At 42.2% G+C, this 26723-nt stretch overlaps 1 protein-coding gene across 2 annotated transcripts in view; it reads right to left on the bottom strand.

Moving 5' to 3' along the window:
• Positions 1-26723, bottom strand: part of SEZ6 (seizure related 6 homolog) — an 879252-nt gene that overhangs the window by 378853 nt on the left and 473676 nt on the right. The window lies entirely within an intron of this gene.

Genomic DNA, 26723 nt, shown 5'->3' with positions numbered 1-26723 from the left:
TGCTTAGTAACCGGGTTCCAGCACCGTCAGCTGGTCCTTGGTTGTGCCATTGGCTCTTATTCCTTCTGCTGCCCCTCCGGGTGCCAGCACTGTCAGCTGGTCCTCGCTATTTCCATTTGCTCTTGCAGCTTATGCTACCCCTCCGGGTTCCAGCACCGTCAGCTGGTTCTCGTCAGAGCCTTTGTCCTAGGTGCCTCCATCTCGTTATCCGTGTTTCGGCAACGTCTGCTGGTCCTTGGTAGTGCTTTGTAGCACAGGTACCTCCTGCTTAGTAACCAGGTTCCAGCACCGTCAGCTGGTCCTCGGTTGTGCCATTGGCTCTTATTCCTTCTGCTGCCCCTCCGGGTGCCAGCACTGTCAGCTGGTCCTCGCTATTTCCATTTGCTCTTGCAGCTTATGCTACCCCTCCGGGTTCCAGCACCGTCAGCTGGTTCTCGTCAGAGCCTTTGGCCTAGGTGCCTCCATCTCGGTATCCGAGTTCCGGCAACGTCTGCTGGTCCTTGGTAGTGCTTTGTAGCACAGGTACCTCCTGCTTAGTAACCGGGTTCCAGCACCGTCAGCTGGTCCTCGGTTGTGCCATTGGCTCTTATTCCTTCTGCTGCCCCTCCGGGTGCCAGCACTGTCAGCTGGTCCTCGCTATTTCCATTTGCTCTTGCAGCTTATGCTACCCCTCCGGGTTCCAGCACCGTCAGCTGGTTCTCGTCAGAGCCTTTGGCCTAGGTGCCTCCATCTCAGTATCCGAGTTCCGGCAACGTCTGCTGGTCCTTGGTAGTGCTTTGTAGCACAGGTACCTCCTGCTTAGTAACCGGGTTCCAGCACCGTCAGCTGGTCCTCGGTAGTGCCATTGGCTCTTGTTCCTTCTGCTGCCCCTCCGGGTGCCAGTACCGTCAGCTGGTTCAAGAGGACAAAGAACAGGAAGACAACCACCAAGATGCAGAACAACAAGAGAGAGAAGACAAAGAAGCATAAAAAAAACAAAGCAGAAGAACATTAAGCATAAGACTAATACTCTGAGCAAATGATATTATCTTATTTATAAGCAGAAGAAGACTAAGCAGTGTATGGGGGTGAGTCCGTTCCTCCTCGTGGTGCCCCTGGAAAAGGCCTGCTGCTGCAGGCCAAACTGAACGCGGACAAATCCTGTTGTAAATCTTTTGTGACAGGCAGAACGGAAGGTGTAAACTTCTAACTTTTCTAGATAACAACTACAGGAATGCCTGACACAAACAAGAATATGATGAAGAAGAATAGGAAGAAGATGAAGAAGCTGAATATGTAGAATAATAATTGTTGAATAAGAAGAATATGAAGAATGTAAGAAAAGGAAGAAGAAGAAGAAGAAGAAGAAGAAGAATGTAAAAAAAGGAAGTAGAAGAAGAAGAAGAATGTAAAAAAAGGAATAAGAAGAAGAATGTAAAAAAAGGAAGTAGAAGAAGAAGAAGAAGAATGTAAAAAAAGGAAGTAGAAGAAGAAGAAGAAGAATGTAAAAAAAGGAAGTAGAAGAAGAAGAAGAAGAATGTAAAAAAAGGAAGTAGAAGAAGAAGACATACATGTCTGGCAAAATATAAATGAGGCTAACATAGTCAATATCTTTGTAACTCCTAACATCTTTAAAAAAAAAGTTTAATTCCTGCTATTCCATTTGATTGGGGTAAACCTCTATGGCTTTAATGTCTCCTCCACCTCCCACAATACATTCTACATTATTCTTAGTTGTTTTTCTTCATGTAGAATTAACCTACAAGGAAAGAAAGGGTTTTTTTTAATTCCGATATTTTGGCCCCATTGACTTGCATTGGTTCCCGGTATCGGAATCGGCGATACCGATACTTTTTTTAAAGATCGGCCGATCCATTCCGATCCGATATTTTCAAGTATCGGCTGGTATCGCTCAACTCTAGTGCCAACGTCACGCTTTGTTGCCCATCGATATTCCTCTATGGAGCCAATATTATATAATCACTAGGAAACAATTTACAAAATATTTATCCCTCCCGAAAAAAAAAACAACCAGATTCTTATTAGACTCTAGATTTGGTTTAAAAGATTCTACCCCATGCCAAATTGAGAGAACTAAAGTTGTTTTCGTCTAGAAAACGGATTGTTTGAAACTGGAAAACCACAACTGCACATTTGAGCCGGAAGTAGGCAAATCTCATACTTACAGTCACATGACCGCCCACTCCCGGTGTCGGTGAATCCTCACTGCACGCAGTGTGTGTTATGTGAGGACTCACAAATCCACAGTGATCTAGACTGACTGCAGATTTGTAGCTTAAGGCTGGACAACCCTTTTATCAATTTTGGTGCTAATATATAAAATTAAAATATTGACTTAATTAATAATACTATCTTACATTATTATTTATTTACTTATATAGTGCAAAAATTTTCTCCACCACTTTACAGATATGGTAATCACTGTCCACATTGGGGATCACAATCTAAATTCCTTGTCACTATGTATTTGAAGTGTGGGAAAAAAACAAAGTACTTGAAGGAAACCCACGCAAACACAAGGAGAACATACAAACTGCTTGCTGATGTTGTCTACATAATATACAGTTTACTAAGAAAGAATATTTCTAGGCTTAGATACCATTTGGACTTAACATGCTGGCAGAGAATGCAGATCATATAGCACCAATATGTACAAATATACAAATGTATGCAACACAGTTTCAAATTTCTTTAAACCTATTGGAAAAAAAAAGTATATTATCTGTTTCTTGAAAACCATGTTTTTTTCCCAAGGAATACTGGTTGATTACTTTGTCCCTGTCTATGCAAAACATGTTTGAAATTAAAATCAATTGATTCTAACATATTTTAGGGTACTTATTGTTCTCTACAGCAAAACCAATGTATGAAATATATATAATTTGGGAGATTTTCTAAGTGTATATAGTTTTTGTAATGGCAGAACACAGTGTGAACCAAAATGTGACAACTTTGCAGTTTTTTGGGAAGTTATTGTCATGATCCAGGACGGGATTTCGCTTTGACCCGTCCTGGTTAGACTATGGGTTAATTGTGCTGCCTCTCTCTGGCAGCAGGAGGCTATTTAGTGCTCACTGGACCTGGGTCCGGTGTCAGTTATACTCCTGCCCTCGGCTGAGTTAAGTGACCTTGTGCGTACGTGTGCCTTGTGCCTGATATCTTGCTTGCATGTTCGGTTGTGATCTGGTTCTGTCCCTGTTACGAGTTCTGCCTGACCCTCTTGTACTGCGCTACCTCTCGTGTATGACTCTCTGCTTGTGACCCGACTTCTCTCTGCTTGTCCCCTTGGTACCACGTTGCCCTCTTGTGTATGACCTTTGGCTCTGTCTGACTACCCGTCTGTTTGTCCCTCCTGTACCTCGTTTGCCCGTACTGCTGTGACCTCTGTTTTGCCTGACTCTGAGTTGTTTGTATGGTGTCCTGTCCTATCTGAATACAGGACGCTAAGCCCCGCCCCCTTGCAGTCACATGACCATAGGTCCCGTGCAGATTATTCATTTTCAGTGTCCGCAGGTCCTGTGCCTCTTTACTTTCCAGCGCTGACTGGACCCTGACACTATTAGCCTGAAGCACGCATGCTCACCTCTGCTGCCCGTCTCTACAGGTATCTTTTAGCACTGCTTCTGTACTCAGGACACGCGCACTGGCTCTATGAGCAAGTGCAGTGCGGTGTCTCTGACATTATAACTGACCCATACCATTTTTTTTTCTCTGCTCCCATTCACCTGTGTGTGTGATGGATCCTTTGCACACTCTTTCTGAACACGTTAAGCATCTGACGCAGATGTCTCAGAAACTCTTTGGAGAACAAAGAGTCCTGGCTCAGTCTCAGCAGCTGATCGCTGACACTGTGCAGGGGGTTCTTTCATTGGGGGCTCGGGATGTTACATTAATTTCCCCTGAGTCTCCAGTGAAGTTACCAGATACCTTTTCTGGAGATAAAAATGACTTCAGAGTTTTCAAGGAGGGCTGTAAGCTTTTTTTTTTTCCTTAAGACCACACTCTTCTGGGGATGAAAGTCAGAGAGTGGGGGTCATTATGTCTCTGTTAAGGGGAGCCCCCCAAGCTTGGGCTTTCTCCCTTCCTACCACGGCCCCTGAGCGTATGACTGTGGATACATTTTTTGAGGCCCTGGGGCATATTTATGATGAGCCTGATCGGGTGCGTATAGCTGAGGACAGGCTGATGAATGTTTGCCAGGGGAAACACTCAGCCGAGTGGTTTTGCTCAGAGTTCAGACGCTGGGCTGCTGAGGTCTGCTGGAACGCCGCCGCTCTCCAGGGGTTGTTCCGTAGAGGCTTGTCTGAGCATCTGAAAGACGCCTTGGCTCTCCACCCCCCACCTGATGCCCTGGAGGAAGCTATGACACAGGCCGTCCGAATGGATCGCAGGTTACGGGCGAGGGGAGTGATGCAAATTAAGACACCGTTATTCTCCCAAGGAAGGGGAGCCAGTTCTTCATTGAAAATCACGGAGATGGGAACCATCAACCTTAAGGAGGAAGAAAGGAGACAACGGCACGTGAGAAAATGCTGTGTTCACAGTGGCGAGTCTGGACATGGGAAAAAGGATTGCCCCTCCCGGCCACTAACCAACAAGCGACTGAGCCCGGGCGATTATCGTGGAGGTCACCCAGGCTCTCAGGTACCCTTTTCTACATTTTCTAAAATGTCATTTCAAGTGGAACTTTGTTGTGGGGGTGTCTCCACATCCACTTCTGCCTTCGTGGATTGCGGTTCATCATTGAACTTTATTGACCCTGACTTGGTGGCCAGGTGTAAGTTAGGGACAGTTAGGTTGGAGACTCTGATTCACCTTGTTGCTATTGACAAAACACCACTGGTTAAGAATGACATTGTGTTTTGTACTGAAGAGTTTCTCCTTAAAGTGAGTTCCTTACACCAGGAACGTATTTCATGTTTTGTAATGAACAACCTGCCTGCGGGACTGGTGTTGGGGTTCCCCTGGTTACAGCTGCATAATCCTGTGATTAATTGGGAATCTCGGGATATTGTTAAATGGGGTCCCTATTGCTCTGAGAAATGTCTTGTTTCTGTGTCTGTGTCGTCCGTGGGTCTAGAAGGCATTCCGGAGTGCCTGATAGATTATACTGACGTTTTCTCCGAAAAAGAGGCTGAGGTTTTACCACCACACCGCCCATTTGATTGTGCCATTGACCTGGTTCCAGGTGTTAAATTGCCCAAAGCCCGCCTGTATAACCTCTCGGGTCCAGAACGGGCTGCGATGAAGGAATATATTTCCGAGAGCCTCCGTAAGGGACATATTCGTCCTTCTGTTTCTCCTGTGGCGGCAGGGTTCTTTTTTGTAAAAAAAAAAGACGGTGGTTTGCGCCCATGCCTCGATTTTCGTGAGTTAAATAAAATAACTGTGAGGAATACTTATCCCCTTCCACTTATTCCTGATTTATACAATCAGTTGTCCGGAGCTAAGTGGTTTTCGAAATTAGATCTACGTGGAGCGTATAACCTTATCCGAGTCCAGGACGGAGATGAATGGAAGACCGCTTTTCTCACTACTGAAGGGTTGTTTGAAAATTTGGTCATGCCCTTCGGCCTGACCAACGCTCCAGCGGTCTTCCAAAATTTCATAAATCATGTGTTCTCCGATTTGATTGGACGTTTTATGGTGGTGTATTTGGATGACATTTTAATCTACTCGCCTGATAAACAGACTCACATTGGTCATGTTCGGGCAGTTCTCCAAAGGCTCAGGGAGAACTGCCTGTTTGCTAAACTTGAAAAATGTTTATTTTTTGTTCAGGAACTGTCCTTTCTGGGGTTCATCGTGTCTGCTGAAGGGTATCGCATGGATCCTAATAAGGTGCAGGCCATTCTCGAGTGGGTTCAACCGTGTGATTTGAAGGGTCTGCAACGTTTCCTAGGGTTCGCTAATTATTATCGGAAATTTATAAGGGGGTTCTCACAGGTGGTTAAACCCCTCACAGACATGACTCAAAAGGGGGCCGATATCAAGAATTGGTCAACCGCAGCGGTAGCGGCATTTCAGTTTTTGAAAAAATGTTTCATGTCGGCCCCGGTTCTTATCCAACCGGACCCCTCTGAACCATTTATTGTTGAGGTAGACACCTCAGAGGTGGGGGTGGGGGCGGTATTGTCCCAGGGACCCGCCACTTTGACCAATTTAAGACCTTGCGCCTTTTTCTCAAAGAAGTTCTCCCCTGCAGAGAGAAACTATTATGTGGGGAATCGGGAACTTCTGGCCGTAAAATTGGCTTTTGCAGAATGGAGGCATTTTTTGGAGGGGGCTGTTCATCCTATAACGGTAATCACGGACCACAAAAACCTAGCTTACATTGAGTCAGCTAAAAGGTTGACTCCCAGACAGGCTAGATGGTCACTTTTTTTTTCCCCATTCAACTTCTCGATCACTTTTCGACCAGGGTCCAAGAATATCAGAGCGGATGCATTGTCACGCAGTCTTGATCCGGTGTCCCCCCCGGAACCTCCATCCTCCATTCTTCAGCCTGGGGTGGTGGTGGCAGAGGTTTCTAATGTGTTGGAATGGGAGATTCGAGAAGCCCAGGCTCTTGCACCTCCAGCTAAGCCGGTGGATAAACTTTTTGTGCCAGCTCAGTTTCGTCTCAAGGTCCTCCAGGAGTTCCATGACTCAGTTATGGGTGGACATCCAGGGATCTCAGCGACCCGGAAGGCCATTGCTAGAATATTCTGGTGGTCTTCTTTAGCCTCTGATGTTGGGGAGTATGTGTCTGTGTTTGAGGTTTGTGCCCGTGCGAAAACTCCCCATAACCGGCCGGCTGGGGAATTGGTACCACTGCCAATTCCTGAGAGACCATGGACTCATCTGTCCATGGATTTCATCACCAACCTTCCCCCTTCCAAGGGTAATACCGTGGTCTGGGTCGTAGTGGACAGGTTTAGTAAGCAGGCACATTTTGTACCTTTGGCAGCTCTACCTAATGCGGAAACATTGTCCAGATTGTTTGTGGAGCATGTGGTGCGGTTGCATGGGGTACCCCTGAATGTGGTGTCTGATAGGGGAGTGCAATTTGTGTCCAGATTTTGGAGAGCTTTTTGTAGGAGGTTGGGTATTGGTCTGTCCTTTTCATCCGCCTACCATCCAGAGACTAATGGGCAGACTGAGCGGACCAATCAGTCTCTGGAGCAAATTCTGCGTTGTTTGACCTCAGCCCGACAGGATGATTGGTGTTCTGTGTTACCATTGGCTGAGTTTGCATTTAACAACCGCACTAACCAGTCTACGGGTACATCTCCTTTTTTTTGCAATTATGGGTTTCATCCTCATTTTGGAGAATTTTCCCGCTTGAATTCTGGGTGTCCTGGGGCGGACGAGACGATCCAGCGGTCGGGGGAGGTATGGCGGGAGGTCCAGAATAACATTACGAAGGCCCAGGACAAATTTAAATTTTTTGCGGACAAAAAACGATCCGTGGGTCCAGTGTTTCAGGTCGGAGATAAGGTATGGTTATCCACCAAAAATATAAGGCTCAAGGTCCCCTCTGCGAAGCTTGGACCCAAGTTTATAGGTCCCTATGTAATTACCGAAGCAGTTAACCCGGTGGCTTTTCGGTTGAGTCTTCCGCCATCTCTAAGGATCCCTAATGTTTTCCATAAGGCCCTTTTGAAACCTGTGAGGTCCAGTGGGGAGGGATCATCATCTTCCCCGACACCGGTTCTGGTAGATGGGCAGGCTGAGTACGAGGTGGAACGAATTGTCGACTCCAGGTTGGTCCGTCGCGCCCTCCAGTATCTGATACATTGGAAGGGCTACGGTCCTGAGGAACGCTCGTGGGTTCCTGCTCGATCAGTTCATGCGGATCGGTTGATCCGAGCCTTTCACGCCAAGTACCCTGAGAGACCTGGGGGTCCGGTGGCCCCCCATTGAGAGGAGGGTACTGTCATGATCCAGGACGGGATTTCGCTTTGACCCGTCCTGGTTAGACTATGGGTTAATTGTGCTGCCTCTCTCTGGCAGCAGGAGGCTATTTAGTGCTCACTGGACCTGGGTCCGGTGTCAGTTATACTCCTGCCCTCGGCTGAGTTAAGTGACCTTGTGCGTACGTGTGCCTTGTGCCTGATATCTTGCTTGCTTGTTCGGTTGTGATCTGGTTCTGTCCCTGTTACGAGTTCTGCCTGACCCTCTTGTACTGCGCTACCTCTCATGTATGACTCTCTGCTTGTGACCCGACTTCTCTCTGCTTGTCCCCTTGGTACCACGTTGCCCTCTTGTGTATGACCTTTGGCTCTGTCTGACTACCCGTCTGTTTGTCCCTCCTGTACCTCGTTTGCCCGTACTGCTGTGACCTCTGTTTTGCCTGACTCTGAGTTGTTTGTATGGTGTCCTGTCCTATCTGAATACAGGACGCTAAGCCCCGCCCCCTTGCAGTCACATGACCATAGGTCCCGTGCAGATTATTCATTTTCAGTGTCCGCAGGTCCTGTGCCTCTTTACTTTCCAGCGCTCACTGGACCCTGACACTATTAGCCTGAAGCACGCATGGTCACCTCTGCTGCCCGTCTCTACAGGTATCTTTTAGCACTGCTTCTGTACTCAGGACACGCGCACTGGCTCTATGAGCAAGTGCAGTGCGGTGTCTCTGACAGTTATCACCTATTTGTTATTATACTTAGACGCCCTCCTCCTCCTCCCATAAAAATTTCTATCCTCTTAATTTATTGCAATCATCATACTATATAGCACAGTGTACTTACAATTGCTCATTTTGATTTTCTACCCAGTTAATTCTTCTCTTTTCCATTAGGTGTATGACATCACTTGATGAAAAGCAGACTAGTTGAATCCTTTTAAGTTCCATGCAGAAAAAGAAGGTCAATTTTCCCTGTAGGAGTCATAAGTCACTGCAAAAGTCCTTGGCAGGGGGAGGAGCAGCTGGGTCAGGAGTTGAAGAGGTGAATGATAAATGCAGGGAAAAGAGACTTCCTGTTTCTACATAGAGCAGAAAAAAAGAGAATAATTAGCTGGGTAGAAAGGCAAAATGAGCAATTGTAAGTACAGAGTGCTATATAATTTGATGACTCCAATATATTCAGCAGATAAAAGCTTTGATCGGAGTGCATCATAAATAGGCTAACAATGTATCGATGCATGAGAACCTGAAAAGAGTAGATGACAAAAAGCCCACTGAGCTCTACATTTGCTTCCATTTCCTTTGCTAATTTTGAGAAACGACTGTGAAAAGGTTGAACTAATTTTTTTTTTTAAGTTGAAGAAGACGAGTACGTTATGAGTTATAATTATGGGTGATTGTCTTGTATTGAAGTTGAAAATAGTCTTTAATAGTGGAGGAGAAAAGCGATGGAGAATAATTACGTAAATGTGGATAAGTTCTTTTTTCAGAACTATGAAGATTAACAGCATTCTAATATTTTAATATATTGTACTTTTCCATAACCTTTGATACGTAATTTTCAGCCTGTGTAAAATTCTTCTTAAATAATGAAGAGATCAAGCAGCAAGAGCTTTTGATTTCACTGCATATTATTTTTCCAAATTTAGCCAAAACTTTGAACTGCAAGTTGAAAAAAAAGTAAAAAAAAGAACAATGCAAAAACAACATGGACACAACATAAGTTTCACTGTTCATTGGATGCACTCAACATGTGATTGACCCTTGACTTAAGATATTCACCATCATACATAGCCTTGTGTCGTTCAAAAACAAGTCGTAGAGCTCCAGAATTTCATCAGGTGCCCTGTACCATCTTTACCATTTCAAATATGTTTCACTTGCTCAAGTTTTCTGCTCCTGGCTGTCGCTTAGTAATGCTGAGTATTATAATCCATTTCTCCGCACTCAGACAAAGCTGACCCAGCACTAATAGTTGCTGACAAGGAGAGAAAGGAGGGTTAAACACCAATACTGCACACTGCGTTCTGCTGCGTAAAGCAGCCAAAAAAAAAGGAACACATATAAAGCTTCAAGACTAATTCTGCCCTTACTAACGCACTGGGGCCAAATGAGGGTGATATATGTATATAGGGCTATAATAATTAAACATAAATAATAGAACACTGAGTAAGCAGTTTAACAATTTCGAATCCATTTCTCGATGAGACTGTGCCAAATTCTACAAATTGACCAACCATTAAAAGGAGGTATATATCTTGTAAAGTTAACAATTTAAAAACTCTTAGCATATGTTTCTATCTGTAAATAGGCAATGGACTGACAGGTCTCGGGGCGGTGATGTCAACATTTTGGCAATGGAAAATTATTAATATATTAGACGCCAATCTCCTTCATTCTCTCAGAGGTACATTTCTGGCATCTGCATGGGGCATTTGAGGGTCTGAAGCATTGCGGTACTTGACAGCCCTTGATCATGGTCTATTTGCCAAAAGTCTTCACCTGTCCTTTGGTACTGATGACCTAAGTAAAGACATAATGAAATCCATGATTTTCTCATATTATGAAAGTGGGCACAATTGCACGGGAGTAGTCTCAATATGGCTATTACTTTTTTAACTATCTTGGTTAACAGTCTACAACTATCCTACAAAAACATTTGGGATTTTTGCAGCTAATAGATTGTGTCTTGAGCTGTCAGCCTTCTACAAAAACTTGTGCAAAACATCAAACTATCTAAAAACTGTGACTCTTTAGAAGATTAAATGGAATTTGCTGCAGGGTTTTGCTATGTAATATGAGAGTAGTATAATGCAGGGACAGAAACCCTGGCTCCTGCAATCAGTGTTTTATCAGCAGGACATTATCACTAATGTAGTCCTCCTGCTCTGTGTAACCCTGCCACCATCAGCGGTGTGGGCATGGTGATACGGAGCTCAGGATTCAGAGCACTGCTAGATCTGCAGCAGATAAATCAGTGATTTTATTAAAACTACAGCATGTAGCCTAGTAAGTGACGCAAGTTAAAATTCACCACCAAATATAATTCATTTAAGACAAGAAAAAGTTTGGTTGCATCTGAGCAAATTAAAGTTGTTTCTAACCAACCACTTGTAAGGCTCAGTCTGGAGGGAGTCAATTGCCCCACTACCATCCAGTAGTTTGCTCCAAAAATAAAAACCCATACCAGGTTTTCTTAAACATATCGACCCTCGCACATGATCTCCTTCACTGCCTCACACTCCATATACAGCAAATGGAAGTGTACTTGGGACTACAGAAGGGGAGAAGGACTTGGGTATTCTGATTACAAATAAGCTGAGCAGCAGTACTCAATGTCAGGCAGCAGCCTCAAAAGCAAGCAAGATTTTAGGATGTATAAAAAAAGGTATAAAATCCTGAGATCCCAACGTATTGTTACCCCTTTATAAATCACTTGTGAGGCCAAATCTGGAATATAGGATCCAGTTTTGGGCTCCACATTTTAAAAAGGATATCAAGAAAATAGAGTTAGTTCAAAGGCGGAAACTAGATTGTTTGCAAGGGATGGAAGGCCTCTCATATGAGGAGAGGTTGGAAAAGTTGGACTTGTTTAGCTTAGAAACAAGACACCTCAGAGGAGATCTCATTTATATTGTGTGGTCAATAGACTGGAATATTACTTATTCCTTCCAAAGACTTTACAAAAGACCAGGAGGTGTTCAGAACAGGTGGAGAAAAGGCAACTTCAAGAACTAAACAGGAAAGGTTTCTTTACGGTATGAGCAGTCAGGATGTAGAATGGACGACCACAAGTGGTAGTAATGGCCGACACTATAACAGCTTTTATAGAAAGGTCTGAACGATTTTCTCGCAACAAATAACATTGTGGGATATGAATAATCTAGCGATAGAGAAGAAACGTTGAACTCGATGGACACCAAGTCTTTGTTTCAAGCGGTATTAGTAACCTACTAATTAACGCCTCTGCATGAAGATTTAGAAATTATGCGGAAGAGACCCGAGTTTGACAAATTTATTTGCATGGTAAGAAATATGTAGTTAAGATATCATCTAGTAGGAGAACACAGTGACTTTATGGAGGATAAAACCACTATATATACCATGTATACAGTAAAGAAACAACAAATATAAGAAATGCTGTTTTACTGGGGGACATTTGATTTGAATGGATTTTATTTCATGTGTAGGTTCTCTATTTTTTTTTGCTATTGTTATTGTTTAATCATGAATTTTTTATAAAGAAGCAGCTTTGTTTTTACATCATTTACAATAGCGTTTAGAACCCAAGAGAGCGGCTTTGCCACTGAAATGATGGGATAGAGCCAAGACACATGAGTTACAGCACAGACCGCTAGTGGTGTAATAGGTTAATAGGTTCACATTCTTCAAGTTGGAGTAAATTCCCAATTCTTTCCCTGGTTCTCTGAAAGCGAGATTGCATTAACCTTTGATATCCAACATACACACCTGAAATGGTTTCTGCTGGAAAACTGTACTGTGGTCACGCAGTGTTTCACGCATTTTCAGAAAATTAACATCATTTTCCTACCACTTTTTAGTTTGGCTTTTTTTTGTCATTTCTTCTCTTGGCGACTTAAAAAAATGACCCAAAGCACATATGTTTAAGGGTAAGTTCATACTAGGTGTTTTTTCAGCGTTTTTTTCTGCAACAAAAACATGATCTCATGGCAGGAAACAGCATAATTTCCATGCTTTTTTTTGCTGTTTTTTATGTTTTTTGTGCATTTTTGCAGCCGTTTTGGCATGCTAGATTTGTATGTGCATGCTGATAAAATTTAGGGTGGAAAAAAAAGTCCTATTCTATAGAATCAGGTTTTGGAATAAAAAATGCTGCAAAACATGATACCTGTGTTTTTGGTGTTTTTTAAGTGTATTTTCACAACCTATTCAAGTCAATGGGTGAAAAGCACAGAAAAACTGCTGAAAGAAGTGACATGATCTATGTCCAAAGAACCATGTAAAGCACAAAATACTCATGAGAAAAAGAACAATGTGTGTGCTAAGATTTCTGAAATCTCATAGGCTTTGCTGGTACTGTAAAACGCAACTGAAAATTAGCATTATAAAAACACATAAAAAAACAGCAAAAACACCTAGTGTGAACCTTGCCTTATATAGAATGAATAGAAGAAACATCACTAACACCTGTAAAAGCACAATAACAAGCACATAACAATATGTGTACTTGTTGATGTAACAGTAGCTGTGAGATGTCACTACAACTTTTTACCGCTGCAGCCGATCAGTGTCTTGTCATTGCCGCTGAGTAACTGAATACAGCTAAAGCAATAATAAAGTGATTGTAGAAGACCTATGTACCCAATATGTTTATTTCTTAACATTATGAAATTTTTACTTAGATTGAACATTTTCTGTGAAAAAAAAGGAATCTACAGCTAGAGGTGTGATGTTTCCTCTATTAGAATAACATTAAAATTAATTCATTTTTTATGAAGCTAAAGGAAATTTGTCAACAGATTTTTGCTAGCTCATCTGAGAGCGGCATGATGTAGGAAAGGAGGTCCTGATTCCAACGATGTATCATTTAGTTTACTGGGTGCAGCAGTTGTAACAAAATCTTAGACCCAGCATGTAGCAGAGCTCAAAAAGCAAACACCGCCCACACCAGGCTCTGTATGTACTAAAATCAAAAAAACCTTTATTAGAGAAAACATAAAAACGCATAAAAAATGCATAGTGCCCTGTATGGGGGATGCCACTGTATCCTGACCAGTAGATGGAAAAACTGCTAACACTAAAGAGGATGTGATACTCTAGATATGGGATACTTTATATCTAGAGTCAAGTGACTCCCCATGTGGTAGATTAAACCACAATAATTCCCAAAATAATTATAGAATTATTAACTGATGTAATCACTAAGATATATCTGAGGGAATCCAATTCAAGCAATGTAAACTGACTCCTAAATCCTATCTACGGTACCATTCTGGATCAAATTTGAGGCCACCAGTAAATGAATGCACCATGGTATAAAGTAGAAAGCAATGTATACAGACATGTAAATACACTTGCAGATATATATATATGTAACACCCCTTTAGGGCTACCACAGTACACTGGGTGTTATGGGGGGTCTCACCTCTCTAGGGCGCTGTGCCTCCAACCGAATCTTGATTGGAGCTCTCTCTCTGGGGCTGCAGAAGGACAGTTATCTTCTGCCAGGGGCTGATTCGGGAAACCCCTGCCACAGCTCAGTACACACACTCAGGGAACAGGAGTAAAACCGTTTAACAGATTTATTGCTATGCAGCAGAATTGATGTGGGTTTAAAGGAATAACAAACAATACAATTAACAGTGCTCTATAAAAGTCATATACACATCACAGTCTATTTCTACTCCGACCCTGCAAATATAACTTAGCAGGTTCCCCCTCTTTTGTATTAACTCAGTCCAAACGTTGGGGCCCAGTTGCCGCGGATGTTGGCACGCAAAGTAGAACCGTGGGTGCACTTAGATGAATATTACTGTCAATAGTCTGGGTTGTAGTGTACTCACTGTAAATAGCGCTGGTAGAACCACAAGTCTCAGAAGGGCACTCACTGTGTGTCTCAAACGGTCAGAGGATTCTCTGGACACCAGCTGGTGGCGGCAGGATTTAGGCCTTTATGCAGTGGGAGTGCCAGCAGAACTCGCCGGAACTTTGCTCTCTCCAGCAGCGCGGGTCTCTCAGCGGGGGCCGCCACACTCTGCAGCGTAGAGGAATGCAGATCCCCACTGCTCTGTTTCTCACAGCAAGCTGCCACACTTCTTCTCTCCACATTTACTTTCACTTTCTGCCCAGCTCCCTGCCCCAAGTCCCTCCTCCGATCCCCTCTCTCTCCTTCTATCATCTGACTGAAACAAGGGTCCCTGGGAATTGTAGTCCACTGCCACTCAGGGGAAAAATGAGTAATGTCTGTAGGTCCCTGTTTAACAGCCGCTGCAAAACTCTTCTTAGTGTCTGTAAGCTCCAGTAAGCCGATAGATGCTCTGACAGTTCCCTGTGCAGGTGTTACATATACAGTTGTGGCCAAAAGTATTGACACCCCTGCAATTCTGTCAGATAATACTCAGCTTCTTCCTGAAAATGATTGCAAACACAAATTCTTTGGTATTATTGTCTTCATTTAATTTGTCTTAAATGAAAAAACACAAAAGAGAATGAAGCAAAAAGCAAAACATTGATCATTTCACACAAAACTCCAAAAATGGGCCAGACAAAAGTATTGGCACCCTCAGCCTAATACTTGGTTGCACAACCTTTAGCCAAAATAACTGCGACCAACCGCTTCCGGTAACCATCAATGAGTTTCTTACAATGCTCTGCTGGAATTTTAGACCATTCTTCTTTGGCAAACTGCTCCAGGTCCCTGATATTTGAAGGGTGCCTTCTCCAAACTGCCATTTTTAGATTTCTCCACAGGTGTTCTATGGGATTCAGGTCTGGACTCATTGCTGGCCACCTTAGAAGTCTCCAGTGCTTTCTCTCAAACCATTTTTTAGTGCTTTTTGAAGTGTGTTTTGGGTCATTGTCCTGCTGGAAGACCCATGACCTCTGAGGGAGACCCAGCTTTCTCACACTGGGCCCTACATTGTGCTGCAAAATTTGTTGGTAGTCTTTTGACTTCATAATGCCATGCATACGATCAAGCAGTCCAATGCCATAGGCAGCAAAGCAACCCCAAAACATCAGGGAACCTCCGCCATGTTTGACTGTAGGGACCATGTTCTTTTCTTTGAATGCCTCTTTTTTTGTCCTGTAAACTCTATGTTGATGCCTTTGCCCAAAAAGCTCTACTTTTGTCTCATCTGACCAGAGAACATTCTTCCAAAATGTTTTAGGCTTTTTCAGGTAAGTTTTGGCAAACTCCAGCCTGGCTTTTTTATGTCTCGGGGTAAGAAGTGGGGTCTTCCTGGGTCTCCTACCATACAGTCCCTTTTCATTCAGACGCCGACGGATAGTACGGGTTGACACTGTTGTACCCTCGGACTACAGGGCAGCATGAACTTGTTTGGATGTTAGTCGAGGTTCTTTATCCAACATCCGCACAATCTTGCGTTGAAATCTCTTGTCAATTTTTCTTTTCTGTCCATATCTAGGGAGGTTAGCCACAGTGCCATGGGCTTTAAACTTCTTGATGACACTGCACACGGTAGACACAGGAATATTCAGGTCTTTGGAGATGGACTTGTAGCCTTGAGATTGCTCATGCTTCCTCACAATTTGGTTTCTCAAGTCCTCAGACAGTTCTTTGGTCTTCTTTCTTTTCTCCATGCTCAATGTGGTACACACAAGGACATAGGACAGAGGTTGAGTCAACTTTAATCCATGTCAACTGGCTGCAAGTGTGATTTAGTTATTGCCAACACCTGTTAGGTGCCACAGGTAAGTTACAGGTGCTGTTAATTACACAAATTAGAGAAGCATCACATGATTTTTCGAACAGTGCCAATTTAGTGCGATTTCTGAGGGGATAGTTTAAATCTAAAAAAACACTTTCTTGGGGGGGTCTCCTGCTATTGTCCCGTCCCCTATTGGTTCCTCTCCCTCTACCCCTACCTCTGGAGTTATTAAGGCAGGTATCACAGTCTGAGGCTTCCGCTTCAGAAGATGATATGTCTGTAAAAAAATCTACATCTGTTTTATGTAACATATACACCACACTTCCTTGGACATGGTGCACATGGTTGTTGTTATACCGTGTTGTGGGATATCTTGAATCATGCCACTTTGGATTTCTTTCCCCCAGTATCTAATGGAAATCATACACTTGGGGGGTATGGACAGACATGTGAACGATTATTACTTATTTTGAGCATAGTTCACTATGGTTTGCATTTTTGGAGTCCGACTATTCTTTTATGGTGACTTCTAACTGTAAAAGGTTAAGTAAGGTGGATGGCGCAATGTTATTGAACGCTGCAATATAATGGGTCTTAATATGGAGTTTTTTTCTTTTAAGCTCCATTGATCACCATAGCGACAGGAGCGCTCCATAGGCCGGCCAGACGTGATGTAAGTAACAGTGTCTGCCCACCGGAAGCGCGTCACACTCTGGGGGCGTGGTCTTCGAGTGACGCGGCTCCCAGTCACAGCTATTTGAACCACAAGAGCGGGGGACTATGGTAAGGTAGCCAGGCGTTTTGCTAAGACTCCCCTGATGAGTATATTATAATGAAACGCATCAGGAGACGCAACACCCAAGGCAGGCAATATCGCATGACCAGTACAGCATGGGCTCACGGCCATGGTAAAGAATACTGGAGAGACTGGATTCCTCCATTTTGGGTGAGATCTGATAATATAAAAAGCCGCAATAGCATGTATTAATACGGCATTATTAATATTGATACTTCAAATGGTCACTTGGAATGCTCACTGATTCAGTGAGGCAGTATGGTTCTTATACTGTGACTAAGATGTAATGATCTCCCCTTTTCTCTTTTTTTTTTGCCTCCCTCCATAAGCTGCATGTCTTGCACAAGGCCTCATGTTCTCAGCTAAGTTTGTCATTTTATATATGCATTAAGCGCTCATGTGGAAATGGTTTATCTATGCATGAACCACGTATGTGGAAATGGTTTATGACGATCCACTAAATGCATTATAGAGCTTAATCTCTCCATCTGGAGGATATAAAAAAACTTAATGGTATGCACAGAGCACTTTTCAGGAGAATGTATGATAATGTTTTGTAACCATATCTATTAGGGGTAGTGTTGAGCATTCCGATACCGCAAGTATCGGGTATCGGCCGATACTTGCTGTATCGGAATTCCGATACCGACTTCCGATATTTTTTCAATATCGGAAGTCGGCATCGGAATCGGAAGTTCAAAGTTGATTGACAGCCTGACGTCATCATGATGCGCGGTGTGTGCGCATCATGATGCGCCGTCATTTCGGGCCTTCCGGGGGTCTCTGCCGGCCTGCCGGGGGGCTGTGTGGACTGCCCGGGGTCTGTACCGGCCTGCTGGGGGGCTGTGCCGGCCTGCCGGTGGTCTGTGCACCCTGTGGGGGTCTGTACCGGCCTGCCGGGGGGCTGTGCCGGCCTGCTGGTGGTCTGTGCACCCTGTGGGGGTCTGTACCGGCCTGCCGGGGGGCTGTGCCGGCCTGCCGGGGGGCTGTGCTGATGTCCGGGGGTCTGTGCAAGCATCGTCCGATGGGACTACAAGTCCCATCTGGCGATGCCTGCTACCATGACAGTGATTGACACATTAGCCAATGATGGGACAGTAGTAGTCCCATCATCCGGCTAATGTGTTAAATGTTAAAAAAAAAAAAAAAAATACTACATACATACTACATGCATGCTACATACATACTACATGCTACATACATACTACATACATACCACATACATACTACATACATACTACATACATACCACATATATACATACATACTACATACATAACACATATATACAACATGCATGCTACATACATACTACATGCTACATATATACTACATACATACTACATACATACATACTACATATATACTACATGCATGCTACATACATACTACATGCTACATACATACTACATATATACTACATGCATACTACATACATACATACTACATATATACTACATGCATGCTACATACATACTACATGCATGCTACATACATACTACATGCTACATACATACCACATACATACTACATACATACTACATACATACTACATGCATGCTACATACATACTACATGCTACATACATACTACATATATACTACATGCATGCTACATACATACTACATGCTACATACATACTACATATATACTACATGCATGCTACATACATACTACATGCTACATACATACTACATATATACTACATGCATACTACATACATACTACATGCATGCTACATAGAATCATAGAATCATAGAATCATAGAATCATAGAATCGTAGAGTTGGAAGGGACCTCCTGGGCCATCTGGTCCAACCCCCTGCTCAAAGCAGGATTCGCTAAATCATCCCAGTCAGATGTCTGTCCAGCCTCTGTTTGAAGACTTCCATTGAAGGAGAACTCACCACTTCTCGTGGCAGCCCGTTCCACTCATTGATCACTCTAACTGTCAAAAAGTTTTTTCTAATATCTAATCTGTGTCTCCTCCCATTCAGTTTCATCCCATTGCTTCTAGTCTTTCCTTGTGCAAATGAGAATAAAGTTGATCCTTCTACAATGTGACAGCCCTTTAGATATTTGAAGACAGCTATTAAGTCTCCTCTCAGTCTTCTCTTTTGCAAACTAAACATTCCCAAATCCAGCAACCTTTCCTCATAAGACAGGGTTTGCAGACCGGTCACCATTCTGGTCGCTCTTTTCTGAACTTGCTCCAGTTTGTTGATGTCTTTTTTAAAATGTGGTGCCCAAAACTGGACACAATATTCCAGATGAGGTCTGACCAAAGAGGAGTAGAGGGAAATAATGACTTCACGTGATCTAGACTGTATGCTTCTGTTAATACATCCTAGAATTGCATTTGCCTTTTTTGCTGCTGCATCACACTGTTGACTCATATTCAGTCTGTGATCTATTAGTATACCCAAGTCTTTTTCACATGTGCTGTCACTTAGCCCTATTCCTCCCATTCTATATATGCTTTTTCCATTTTTATTGCCCAGATGTAGTACTTTGCATTTCTCCCTGTTAAAAACCATTCTGTTAGTTGCTGCCCACTTCTCCAGTTTATTTAAATCTTTTTGAATCCTCTCTCTCTCTTCTCTAGTATTAGCTATCCCTCCTAGCTTTGTGTCATCAGCAAATTTAATCAGTTTACCCTCAATTCCTTCATCTAAATCGTTGATAAAGATGTTGAACAATACAGGGCCCAGGACAGAGCCCTGTGGTACCCCACTTGAGACATTCTTCCAACTGGATGTGCAGCCATTTACGACCACTCTTTGGGTCCGATCACTAAGCCAGTTATGAATCCACCTAACAGTTGCCTTGTCCATTCCATACTTAATCATTTTTTCAATAAGGATTGTATGAGAGACTTTGTCAAATGCTTTGCTGAAGTCAAGATATACTATATCTACAGCATTTCCTTGATCCACCCAATCAGTGATACCGTCATAGAAGGAAATTAAGTTAGTCTGACATGACTTATTAGTTACAAACCCATGCTGACTCTGTTTAATCACTTCATTCTTATCCAGGTATTGACATACATGTTGTTTAATAATTTGCTCAAAGATCTTTCCTGGTATAGAAGTCAGACTCACCGGCCTATAGTTACCTGGGTCCACCTTCTTCCCCTTTTTGAAGATAGGAACAACATTTGCTCTTCTCCAGTCTTCTGGCACTTCTCCTGTTCTCCAAGAATTTTCAAAGATTATAGAGAGGGGTTCAAAAATTTCTTCTGCTATCTCCTTCAGTAGTCTGGGGTGTAATTCATCTGGACCTGGAGACTTGAATTCATTTAGGCTAGCTAAGTGTTTCCTCACTATCTTTCTGTTTATAGATATCCTGGATTCTTCTATTCCCTTAATAGGACAGTGAATAACAGTTGATGTTACATTTCCTTTCTGAGAGAAAACAGATGCAAAATAGGAATTTAAAAGTTCAGCCTTCTCAACATCCTGTCTTACCATTTCATCATTTTCATCCTGTAAAAATCCTATAGCATCTTTGACTTTTCTTTTACTTTTGACATATCCCCAAAATCCTTTATTATTGCTTTTGACATCTCTTGCAAGCCTCAATTCATTTTCAGCTTTAGATAATCTGATTTGTGACCTGCAGGTTCTGCAGACAGCATTATATTCTTCTTTAGATATGCCTCCCTCTTTCCATTTTATAAACATTTTTTTCTTCCTTTTTAGCATGTGCTTAAGTTCTGTGTTCATCCATCCTGGTTTCCTTAACTGCTTCCTATTCTTCCCTCTTTTCGGAATTGTTAACAACTGTGCTTTGAGAATTTCATTTTTCAAGATTTCCCATCCTTCCTGGACATTTTTGTCTTTAAGGATATCCAGCCATTGGATCCCTCCAATTCTCTTTCTGAATCCCTTGAAATCTGCCTTTCTGAAATCTAACCTTGACGTCTGAGTCTTCACAGGTCTTCCGCCTCTAGTTATCCAAAATTCTAAAATAGCATACATACTACATGCTACATGCTACATACATACCACATACATACTACATACATACTACATACATACTACATGCATGCTACATACATACTACATGCTACATACATACTACATATATACTACATGCATGCTACATACATACTACATGCTACATACATACTACATATATACTACATGCATGCTACATACATACTACATGCTACATACATACTACATACATACCACATACATACTACATACATACTACATACATACTACATACATACCACATATATACATACATACTACATACATAACACATATATACTACATGCATGCTACATACATACTACATGCTACATATATACTACATACATACTACATACATACATACTACATACATACTACATGCATGCTACATACATACTACATGCTACATACATACTACATATATACTACATGCATACTACATACATACATACTACATATATACTACATGCATGCTACATACATACTACATGCTACATACATACTACATATATACTACATGCATACTACATACATACTATATGCATGCTACATACATACTACATGCTACATACATACCACATACATACTACATGCATGCTACATACATACTACATGCTACATACATACTACATATATACTACATGCATGCTACATACATACTACATGCTACATACATACTACATATATACTACATGCATGCTACATACATACTACATGCTACATACATACTACATATATACTACATGCATACTACATACATACTACATGCATGCTACATACATACTACATGCTACATACATACCACATACATACTACATACATACTACATACATACTACATGCATGCTACATACATACTACATGCTACATACATACTACATATATACTACATGCATGCTACATACATACTACATGCTACATACATACTACATATATACTACATGCATGCTACATACATACTACATGCTACATACATACTACATATATACTACATGCATGCTACATACATACTACATGCTACATACATACTACATATATACTACATACATACTACATACATACTACATGCATGCTACATACATACTACATGCATGCTACATACATACTACATGCTACATACATACCACATACATACAACATACATACTACATGCTACATACATACTACATATATACTACATGCATGCTACATACATACTGCATGCTACATGCATGCTACATACATACTACATACATACTACATGCTACATACATACCACATATATACTACATACATACTACATACAATACATTCATACAATACATACATAGACATACAGTACATATAACATAGAGTAACATACTTACCAATACTTGTCACATTGTTCCCCGAAGCCATTGTCTTTTACGGAATAAATATTAACATAACAAACCACAAAAATACTCACCCACGATCCGAAGCAGTCCACAAGTGTGTCCCACGACGATCTTGGGTAGAGAACTGCAGCATAAGCTGTTGCTGCCGTTCTCTACGGGCTGCAGGAATCCAATGACGGAAGGTAGGTATCCTTCCGCACTGTATTCCTCCGCCACTTAAAAAAAAAGTCCCTAGTCTCACTTTATGCCATTGCTGCGTGGGAAATTCCCACACAGCAATGGCATAAAGTGAGACTAGGGACTTTTTTTTTTTTTTAAGTGGCGGAGGAATACAGTGCGGAAGGATACCTACCTTCCGTCATTGGATTCCTGCAGCCCGTAGAGAACGGCAGCAACAGCTGATGCTGCAGTTCTCTACCCAAGATCGTCGTGGGACACACTCGTGGACTGCTTTGGATCGTGGGTGAGTATTTTTGTGGTTTGTTATGTTAATATTTATTCCGTAAAAGACAATGGCTTCGGGGAACAATGTGACAAGTATTGTAAGTATGTTACTCTATGTTATATGTACTGTATGTCTATGTATGTATTGTATGAATGTATTGTATGTAGTATGTATGTAGTATATATGTGGTATGTATGTAGCATGTAGTATGTATGTAGTATGTATGTAGCATGCATGTAGCATGCAGTATGTATGTAGCATGCATGTAGTATATATGTAGTATGTATGTAGCATGTAGTATGTATGTAGTATGTATGTAGCATGCATGTAGCATGCAGTATGTATGTAGCATGCATGTAGTATATATGTAGTATGTATGTAGCATGTAGTATGTATGTAGTATGTATGTAGCATGCATGTAGCATGCAGTATGTATGTAGCATGCATGTAGTATATATGTAGTATGTATGTAGCATGTAGTATGTATGTAGTATGTATGTGGTATGTATGTAGCATGTAGTATGTATGTAGCATGCATGTAGTATGTATGTAGTATGTATGTAGTATATATGTAGTATGTATGTAGCATGTAGTATGTACTGTATGTAGTATGTATGTAGCATATATGTAGTATGTATGTAGCATGTAGTATATATGTAGTATATATGTAGCATGTAGTATGTATGTAGTATGTATGTGGTATGTATGTAGCATGTAGTATGTATGTAGTATGCAGTATGTATGTAGTATATATGTAGTATGTATGTAGCATGTAGTATATATGTAGTATGCATGTTGCATGCATGTAGTATATATGTAGTATGTATGTTGCATGTAGTATATATGTAGTATGCATGTTGCATGCATGTAGTATATATGTAGTATGTATGTTGCATGTAGTATATATATATAGTATGCATGTTGCATGCATGTAGTATATATGTAGTATGTATGTTGCATGTAGTATATATGTAGTATGCATGTTGCATGCATGTAGTATATATGAAGTATGTATGTTGCATGTAGTATATATGTAGTATGAATGTAGCATGTATGTAGTATGTAGTATGAATGTAGCATGTATGTAGTATGCATGTTGTATGTATGTAGCATGTATGTAGCATGTAATTTTTTTTTTTTTACATTCAACACATTAGCCGGATGATGGGACTACTACTGTCCCATCATTGGCTAATGTGTCAATCACTGTCATGGTAGCAGGCATCGCCCGATGGGACTTGTAGTCCCATCGGACGATGCCTGCACAGACCCCCGAAGCCTGCACAGCCCCCTGGCAGGCCGGCACAGCCCCCCGGCAGGCCGGCACAGCCCCCCGGAGCCTGCACAGCCCCCCGGCAGGCCGGCACAGCCCCCCGGCAGGCCGGCACAGACCACCGGAGCCTGCACAGACCCCCTGGCAGGCCGGCACAGCCCCCCGAAAGGCCCGTACAGACCCCAGAGAGGCTGTACAAGGGAAAAACAGGATTTTTCTTATTCCGATACCGGAAGTCCCATAGACTTGAATGGGACTTCCGGTATCGGAATCGGCGATACCGATACTTTTTTTAAGATCGGCCGATCCATTCCGATCCGATACTTTGAAGTATCGGACGGTATCGCTCAACTCTAATTAGGGGTGGTTGTTATAGTCCTGGTGGTCTAACTTTACAAGTGTGACAGTAACAATTTGCTCTAGTGAGAGCTTGTCGCATCAAGGCATTTGTTTGACCCATCTGACAACCATTCAAAAATACGTTTCATTATTGACAAAGAGGCCACATACTCAATTCATCAAGCAGGAAGATCCTGCGAGTATTTTTATCTGTATGTCTTTACGTTTTTGTGGTTTTTCTGTGTGATTTCTTCACAAGGGTGATGCTTGTCATTTTTTAATCTAATTTTTGATTAAAAGTTATTTTTTATCCATTGCTGCTTTGAAACATATATTTGTGGATATACAATCCTGCTACTTTATGTGGTTTAATATACCATATGAGGAGTCACTTGATTCTAGCTATAAAGTATCCCATAACTTGTTTATCACATCCCTTGTAGTGTTAAGGTACTGTCACACTTAGCGATGCACCAGCGATCCCGACCAGCGATATGACGCGGTCAGGATCGCTGGTACATCGCTAAGTGGTCGCTAGTGAGCTGCCACACAGGCAGATCTCACCAGCGACATAGCAGGGGTCGGGGGTCGTTACTTACCTGTCAGACGAGGTGATCCTGACGTCCTCCCGCCCGCGTCCATGCGTCGCTTGTCTCCACAGCAGGAAGCGCCGCAGGAAGCTGACGACGAGAAACGGTCCAGGCCATTCTCGCGCGATCAGCGATAACCAGCGGGGGAGCGGTCGGAGGTAAGTATCAGGCATAGCGATATCGCTAGCAATATCGCTATAACGTCACAAAAACGTCTCTCTCTCTCTCTCTCTCCTTTTCCAGGCTGCGATTCCTTTAAAATTCTTCATTTGTCGGATCCGTCAAAAAAACGGACGGGTGCCATCCGTTGTCATCAGTACTAAAACGGATCCGCCATCCGTCCTTTTGGCGGATTTTGACTGATGCAAAAAACTGAAGTGTGAAAGAGGCCTTAGTGTGACAGGCCCTTTAGTAGTTTTTCCATCTACTAGTCAGGATACAGTGGTGTCCCCATACAGGTCACTATTCATTTTTTATGTGTTTTTATATGTTTTCTCTAATAAATATTTATTGACTTTAGTACAATGGTTCGCTTCCTTACTCAGGTTGGTTACCTTTAGCCCCAGCATGTTGTTGATATATTGAGTGAAGTGCCATTAACCTCATTGTTTGGACTTTGTGATAATCTGTAAATACTTAGTCTATCGACAATAAGCTACTTATTATGGGAGAGGGCATGGACTGATTGGCAGGAGGCAGCTAGTCACAGCAATGCTAATGTCCTGGTGATAAACCCTTTACTGCAAGTAAACAACAGCACACAGCTTGATAAGTGACACATCGCTGAAATCTGTGTTTTAATCCCTACCTCATGCTGTTGTCAGACTGCATAACAAAAACCTGTTGACAGACTACCATTATAAGGAATCTTTCAACCCTTCTGAGATTCAAAGTCTTATTTCAGATAAATTAAAATTTTTCTTATATGCAAATTAGCTCTTAAGATGTCTGGGCCGGACACAGGACCACATGAGAATCCGCCTTCAGAAATTATTTTAAATGAAAGGGGAGTTACCAGTGTGAGACATGTAGATCAGGAGAGCAGACTGTCAGTCCTTACATGTCTCACACTGGTAACTTCCCCTTTCATTTGAAACAAGCTCAGGAGGCAGATTCTCAGGGAGATCTATGTCCAGCCCATAGATCTTAACAGCTAATTTACATATAAGAAAAACATGGATTTCTCTGGAATAAGATATTGGATAGCATATATCAAGGTATCATGTTGATCAACTGTCTATAACCTGCATGCTCATGTAGATGTTGTTGGAGGGTCAATTCTACTGACTGATTCCCTTTAAGCATTTTAGGGACCTTCATAGCAGCTGCTGTGATGGTGGCTTGCGGTCAGCATGACCCATTTTATTTATCTGAAGCCACTTCAATCCTATGTAATCCCGCCATCAGGACATGGCTCCTGTTTCTTAGCTCTGCCGTGCTGTCCTGTGAATTGTTTGCTATTATTGTATTATGTCCTAGTGCTTCATCCCCACACAAGGGGACACTAACACACCACATCTCTGATAAGGGAGGAATCCAAGAGGAAGGTGTTAGACATGGTTCTCCAGCATGTTGTAAAGAGATTAACACAATGTGAAGCCAGCTATGTACAAAGCTCGTGTAAAACAAAGCGCTGTGATGACAGAACGATCCACACACCACTGTAATTAAAGGTAGTTTCATC

This window comes from Dendrobates tinctorius, unplaced genomic scaffold, assembly GCF_039654945.1.
Source record: "Dendrobates tinctorius isolate UK_male_01 unplaced genomic scaffold, ASM3965494v1 ptg000016l, whole genome shotgun sequence".
Lineage (NCBI taxonomy): Eukaryota > Metazoa > Chordata > Amphibia > Anura > Dendrobatidae > Dendrobates > Dendrobates tinctorius.
The sequence above is the reverse complement of the archived record's forward strand: the minus strand, read 5'-3'. Positions and strand labels throughout refer to the sequence as shown.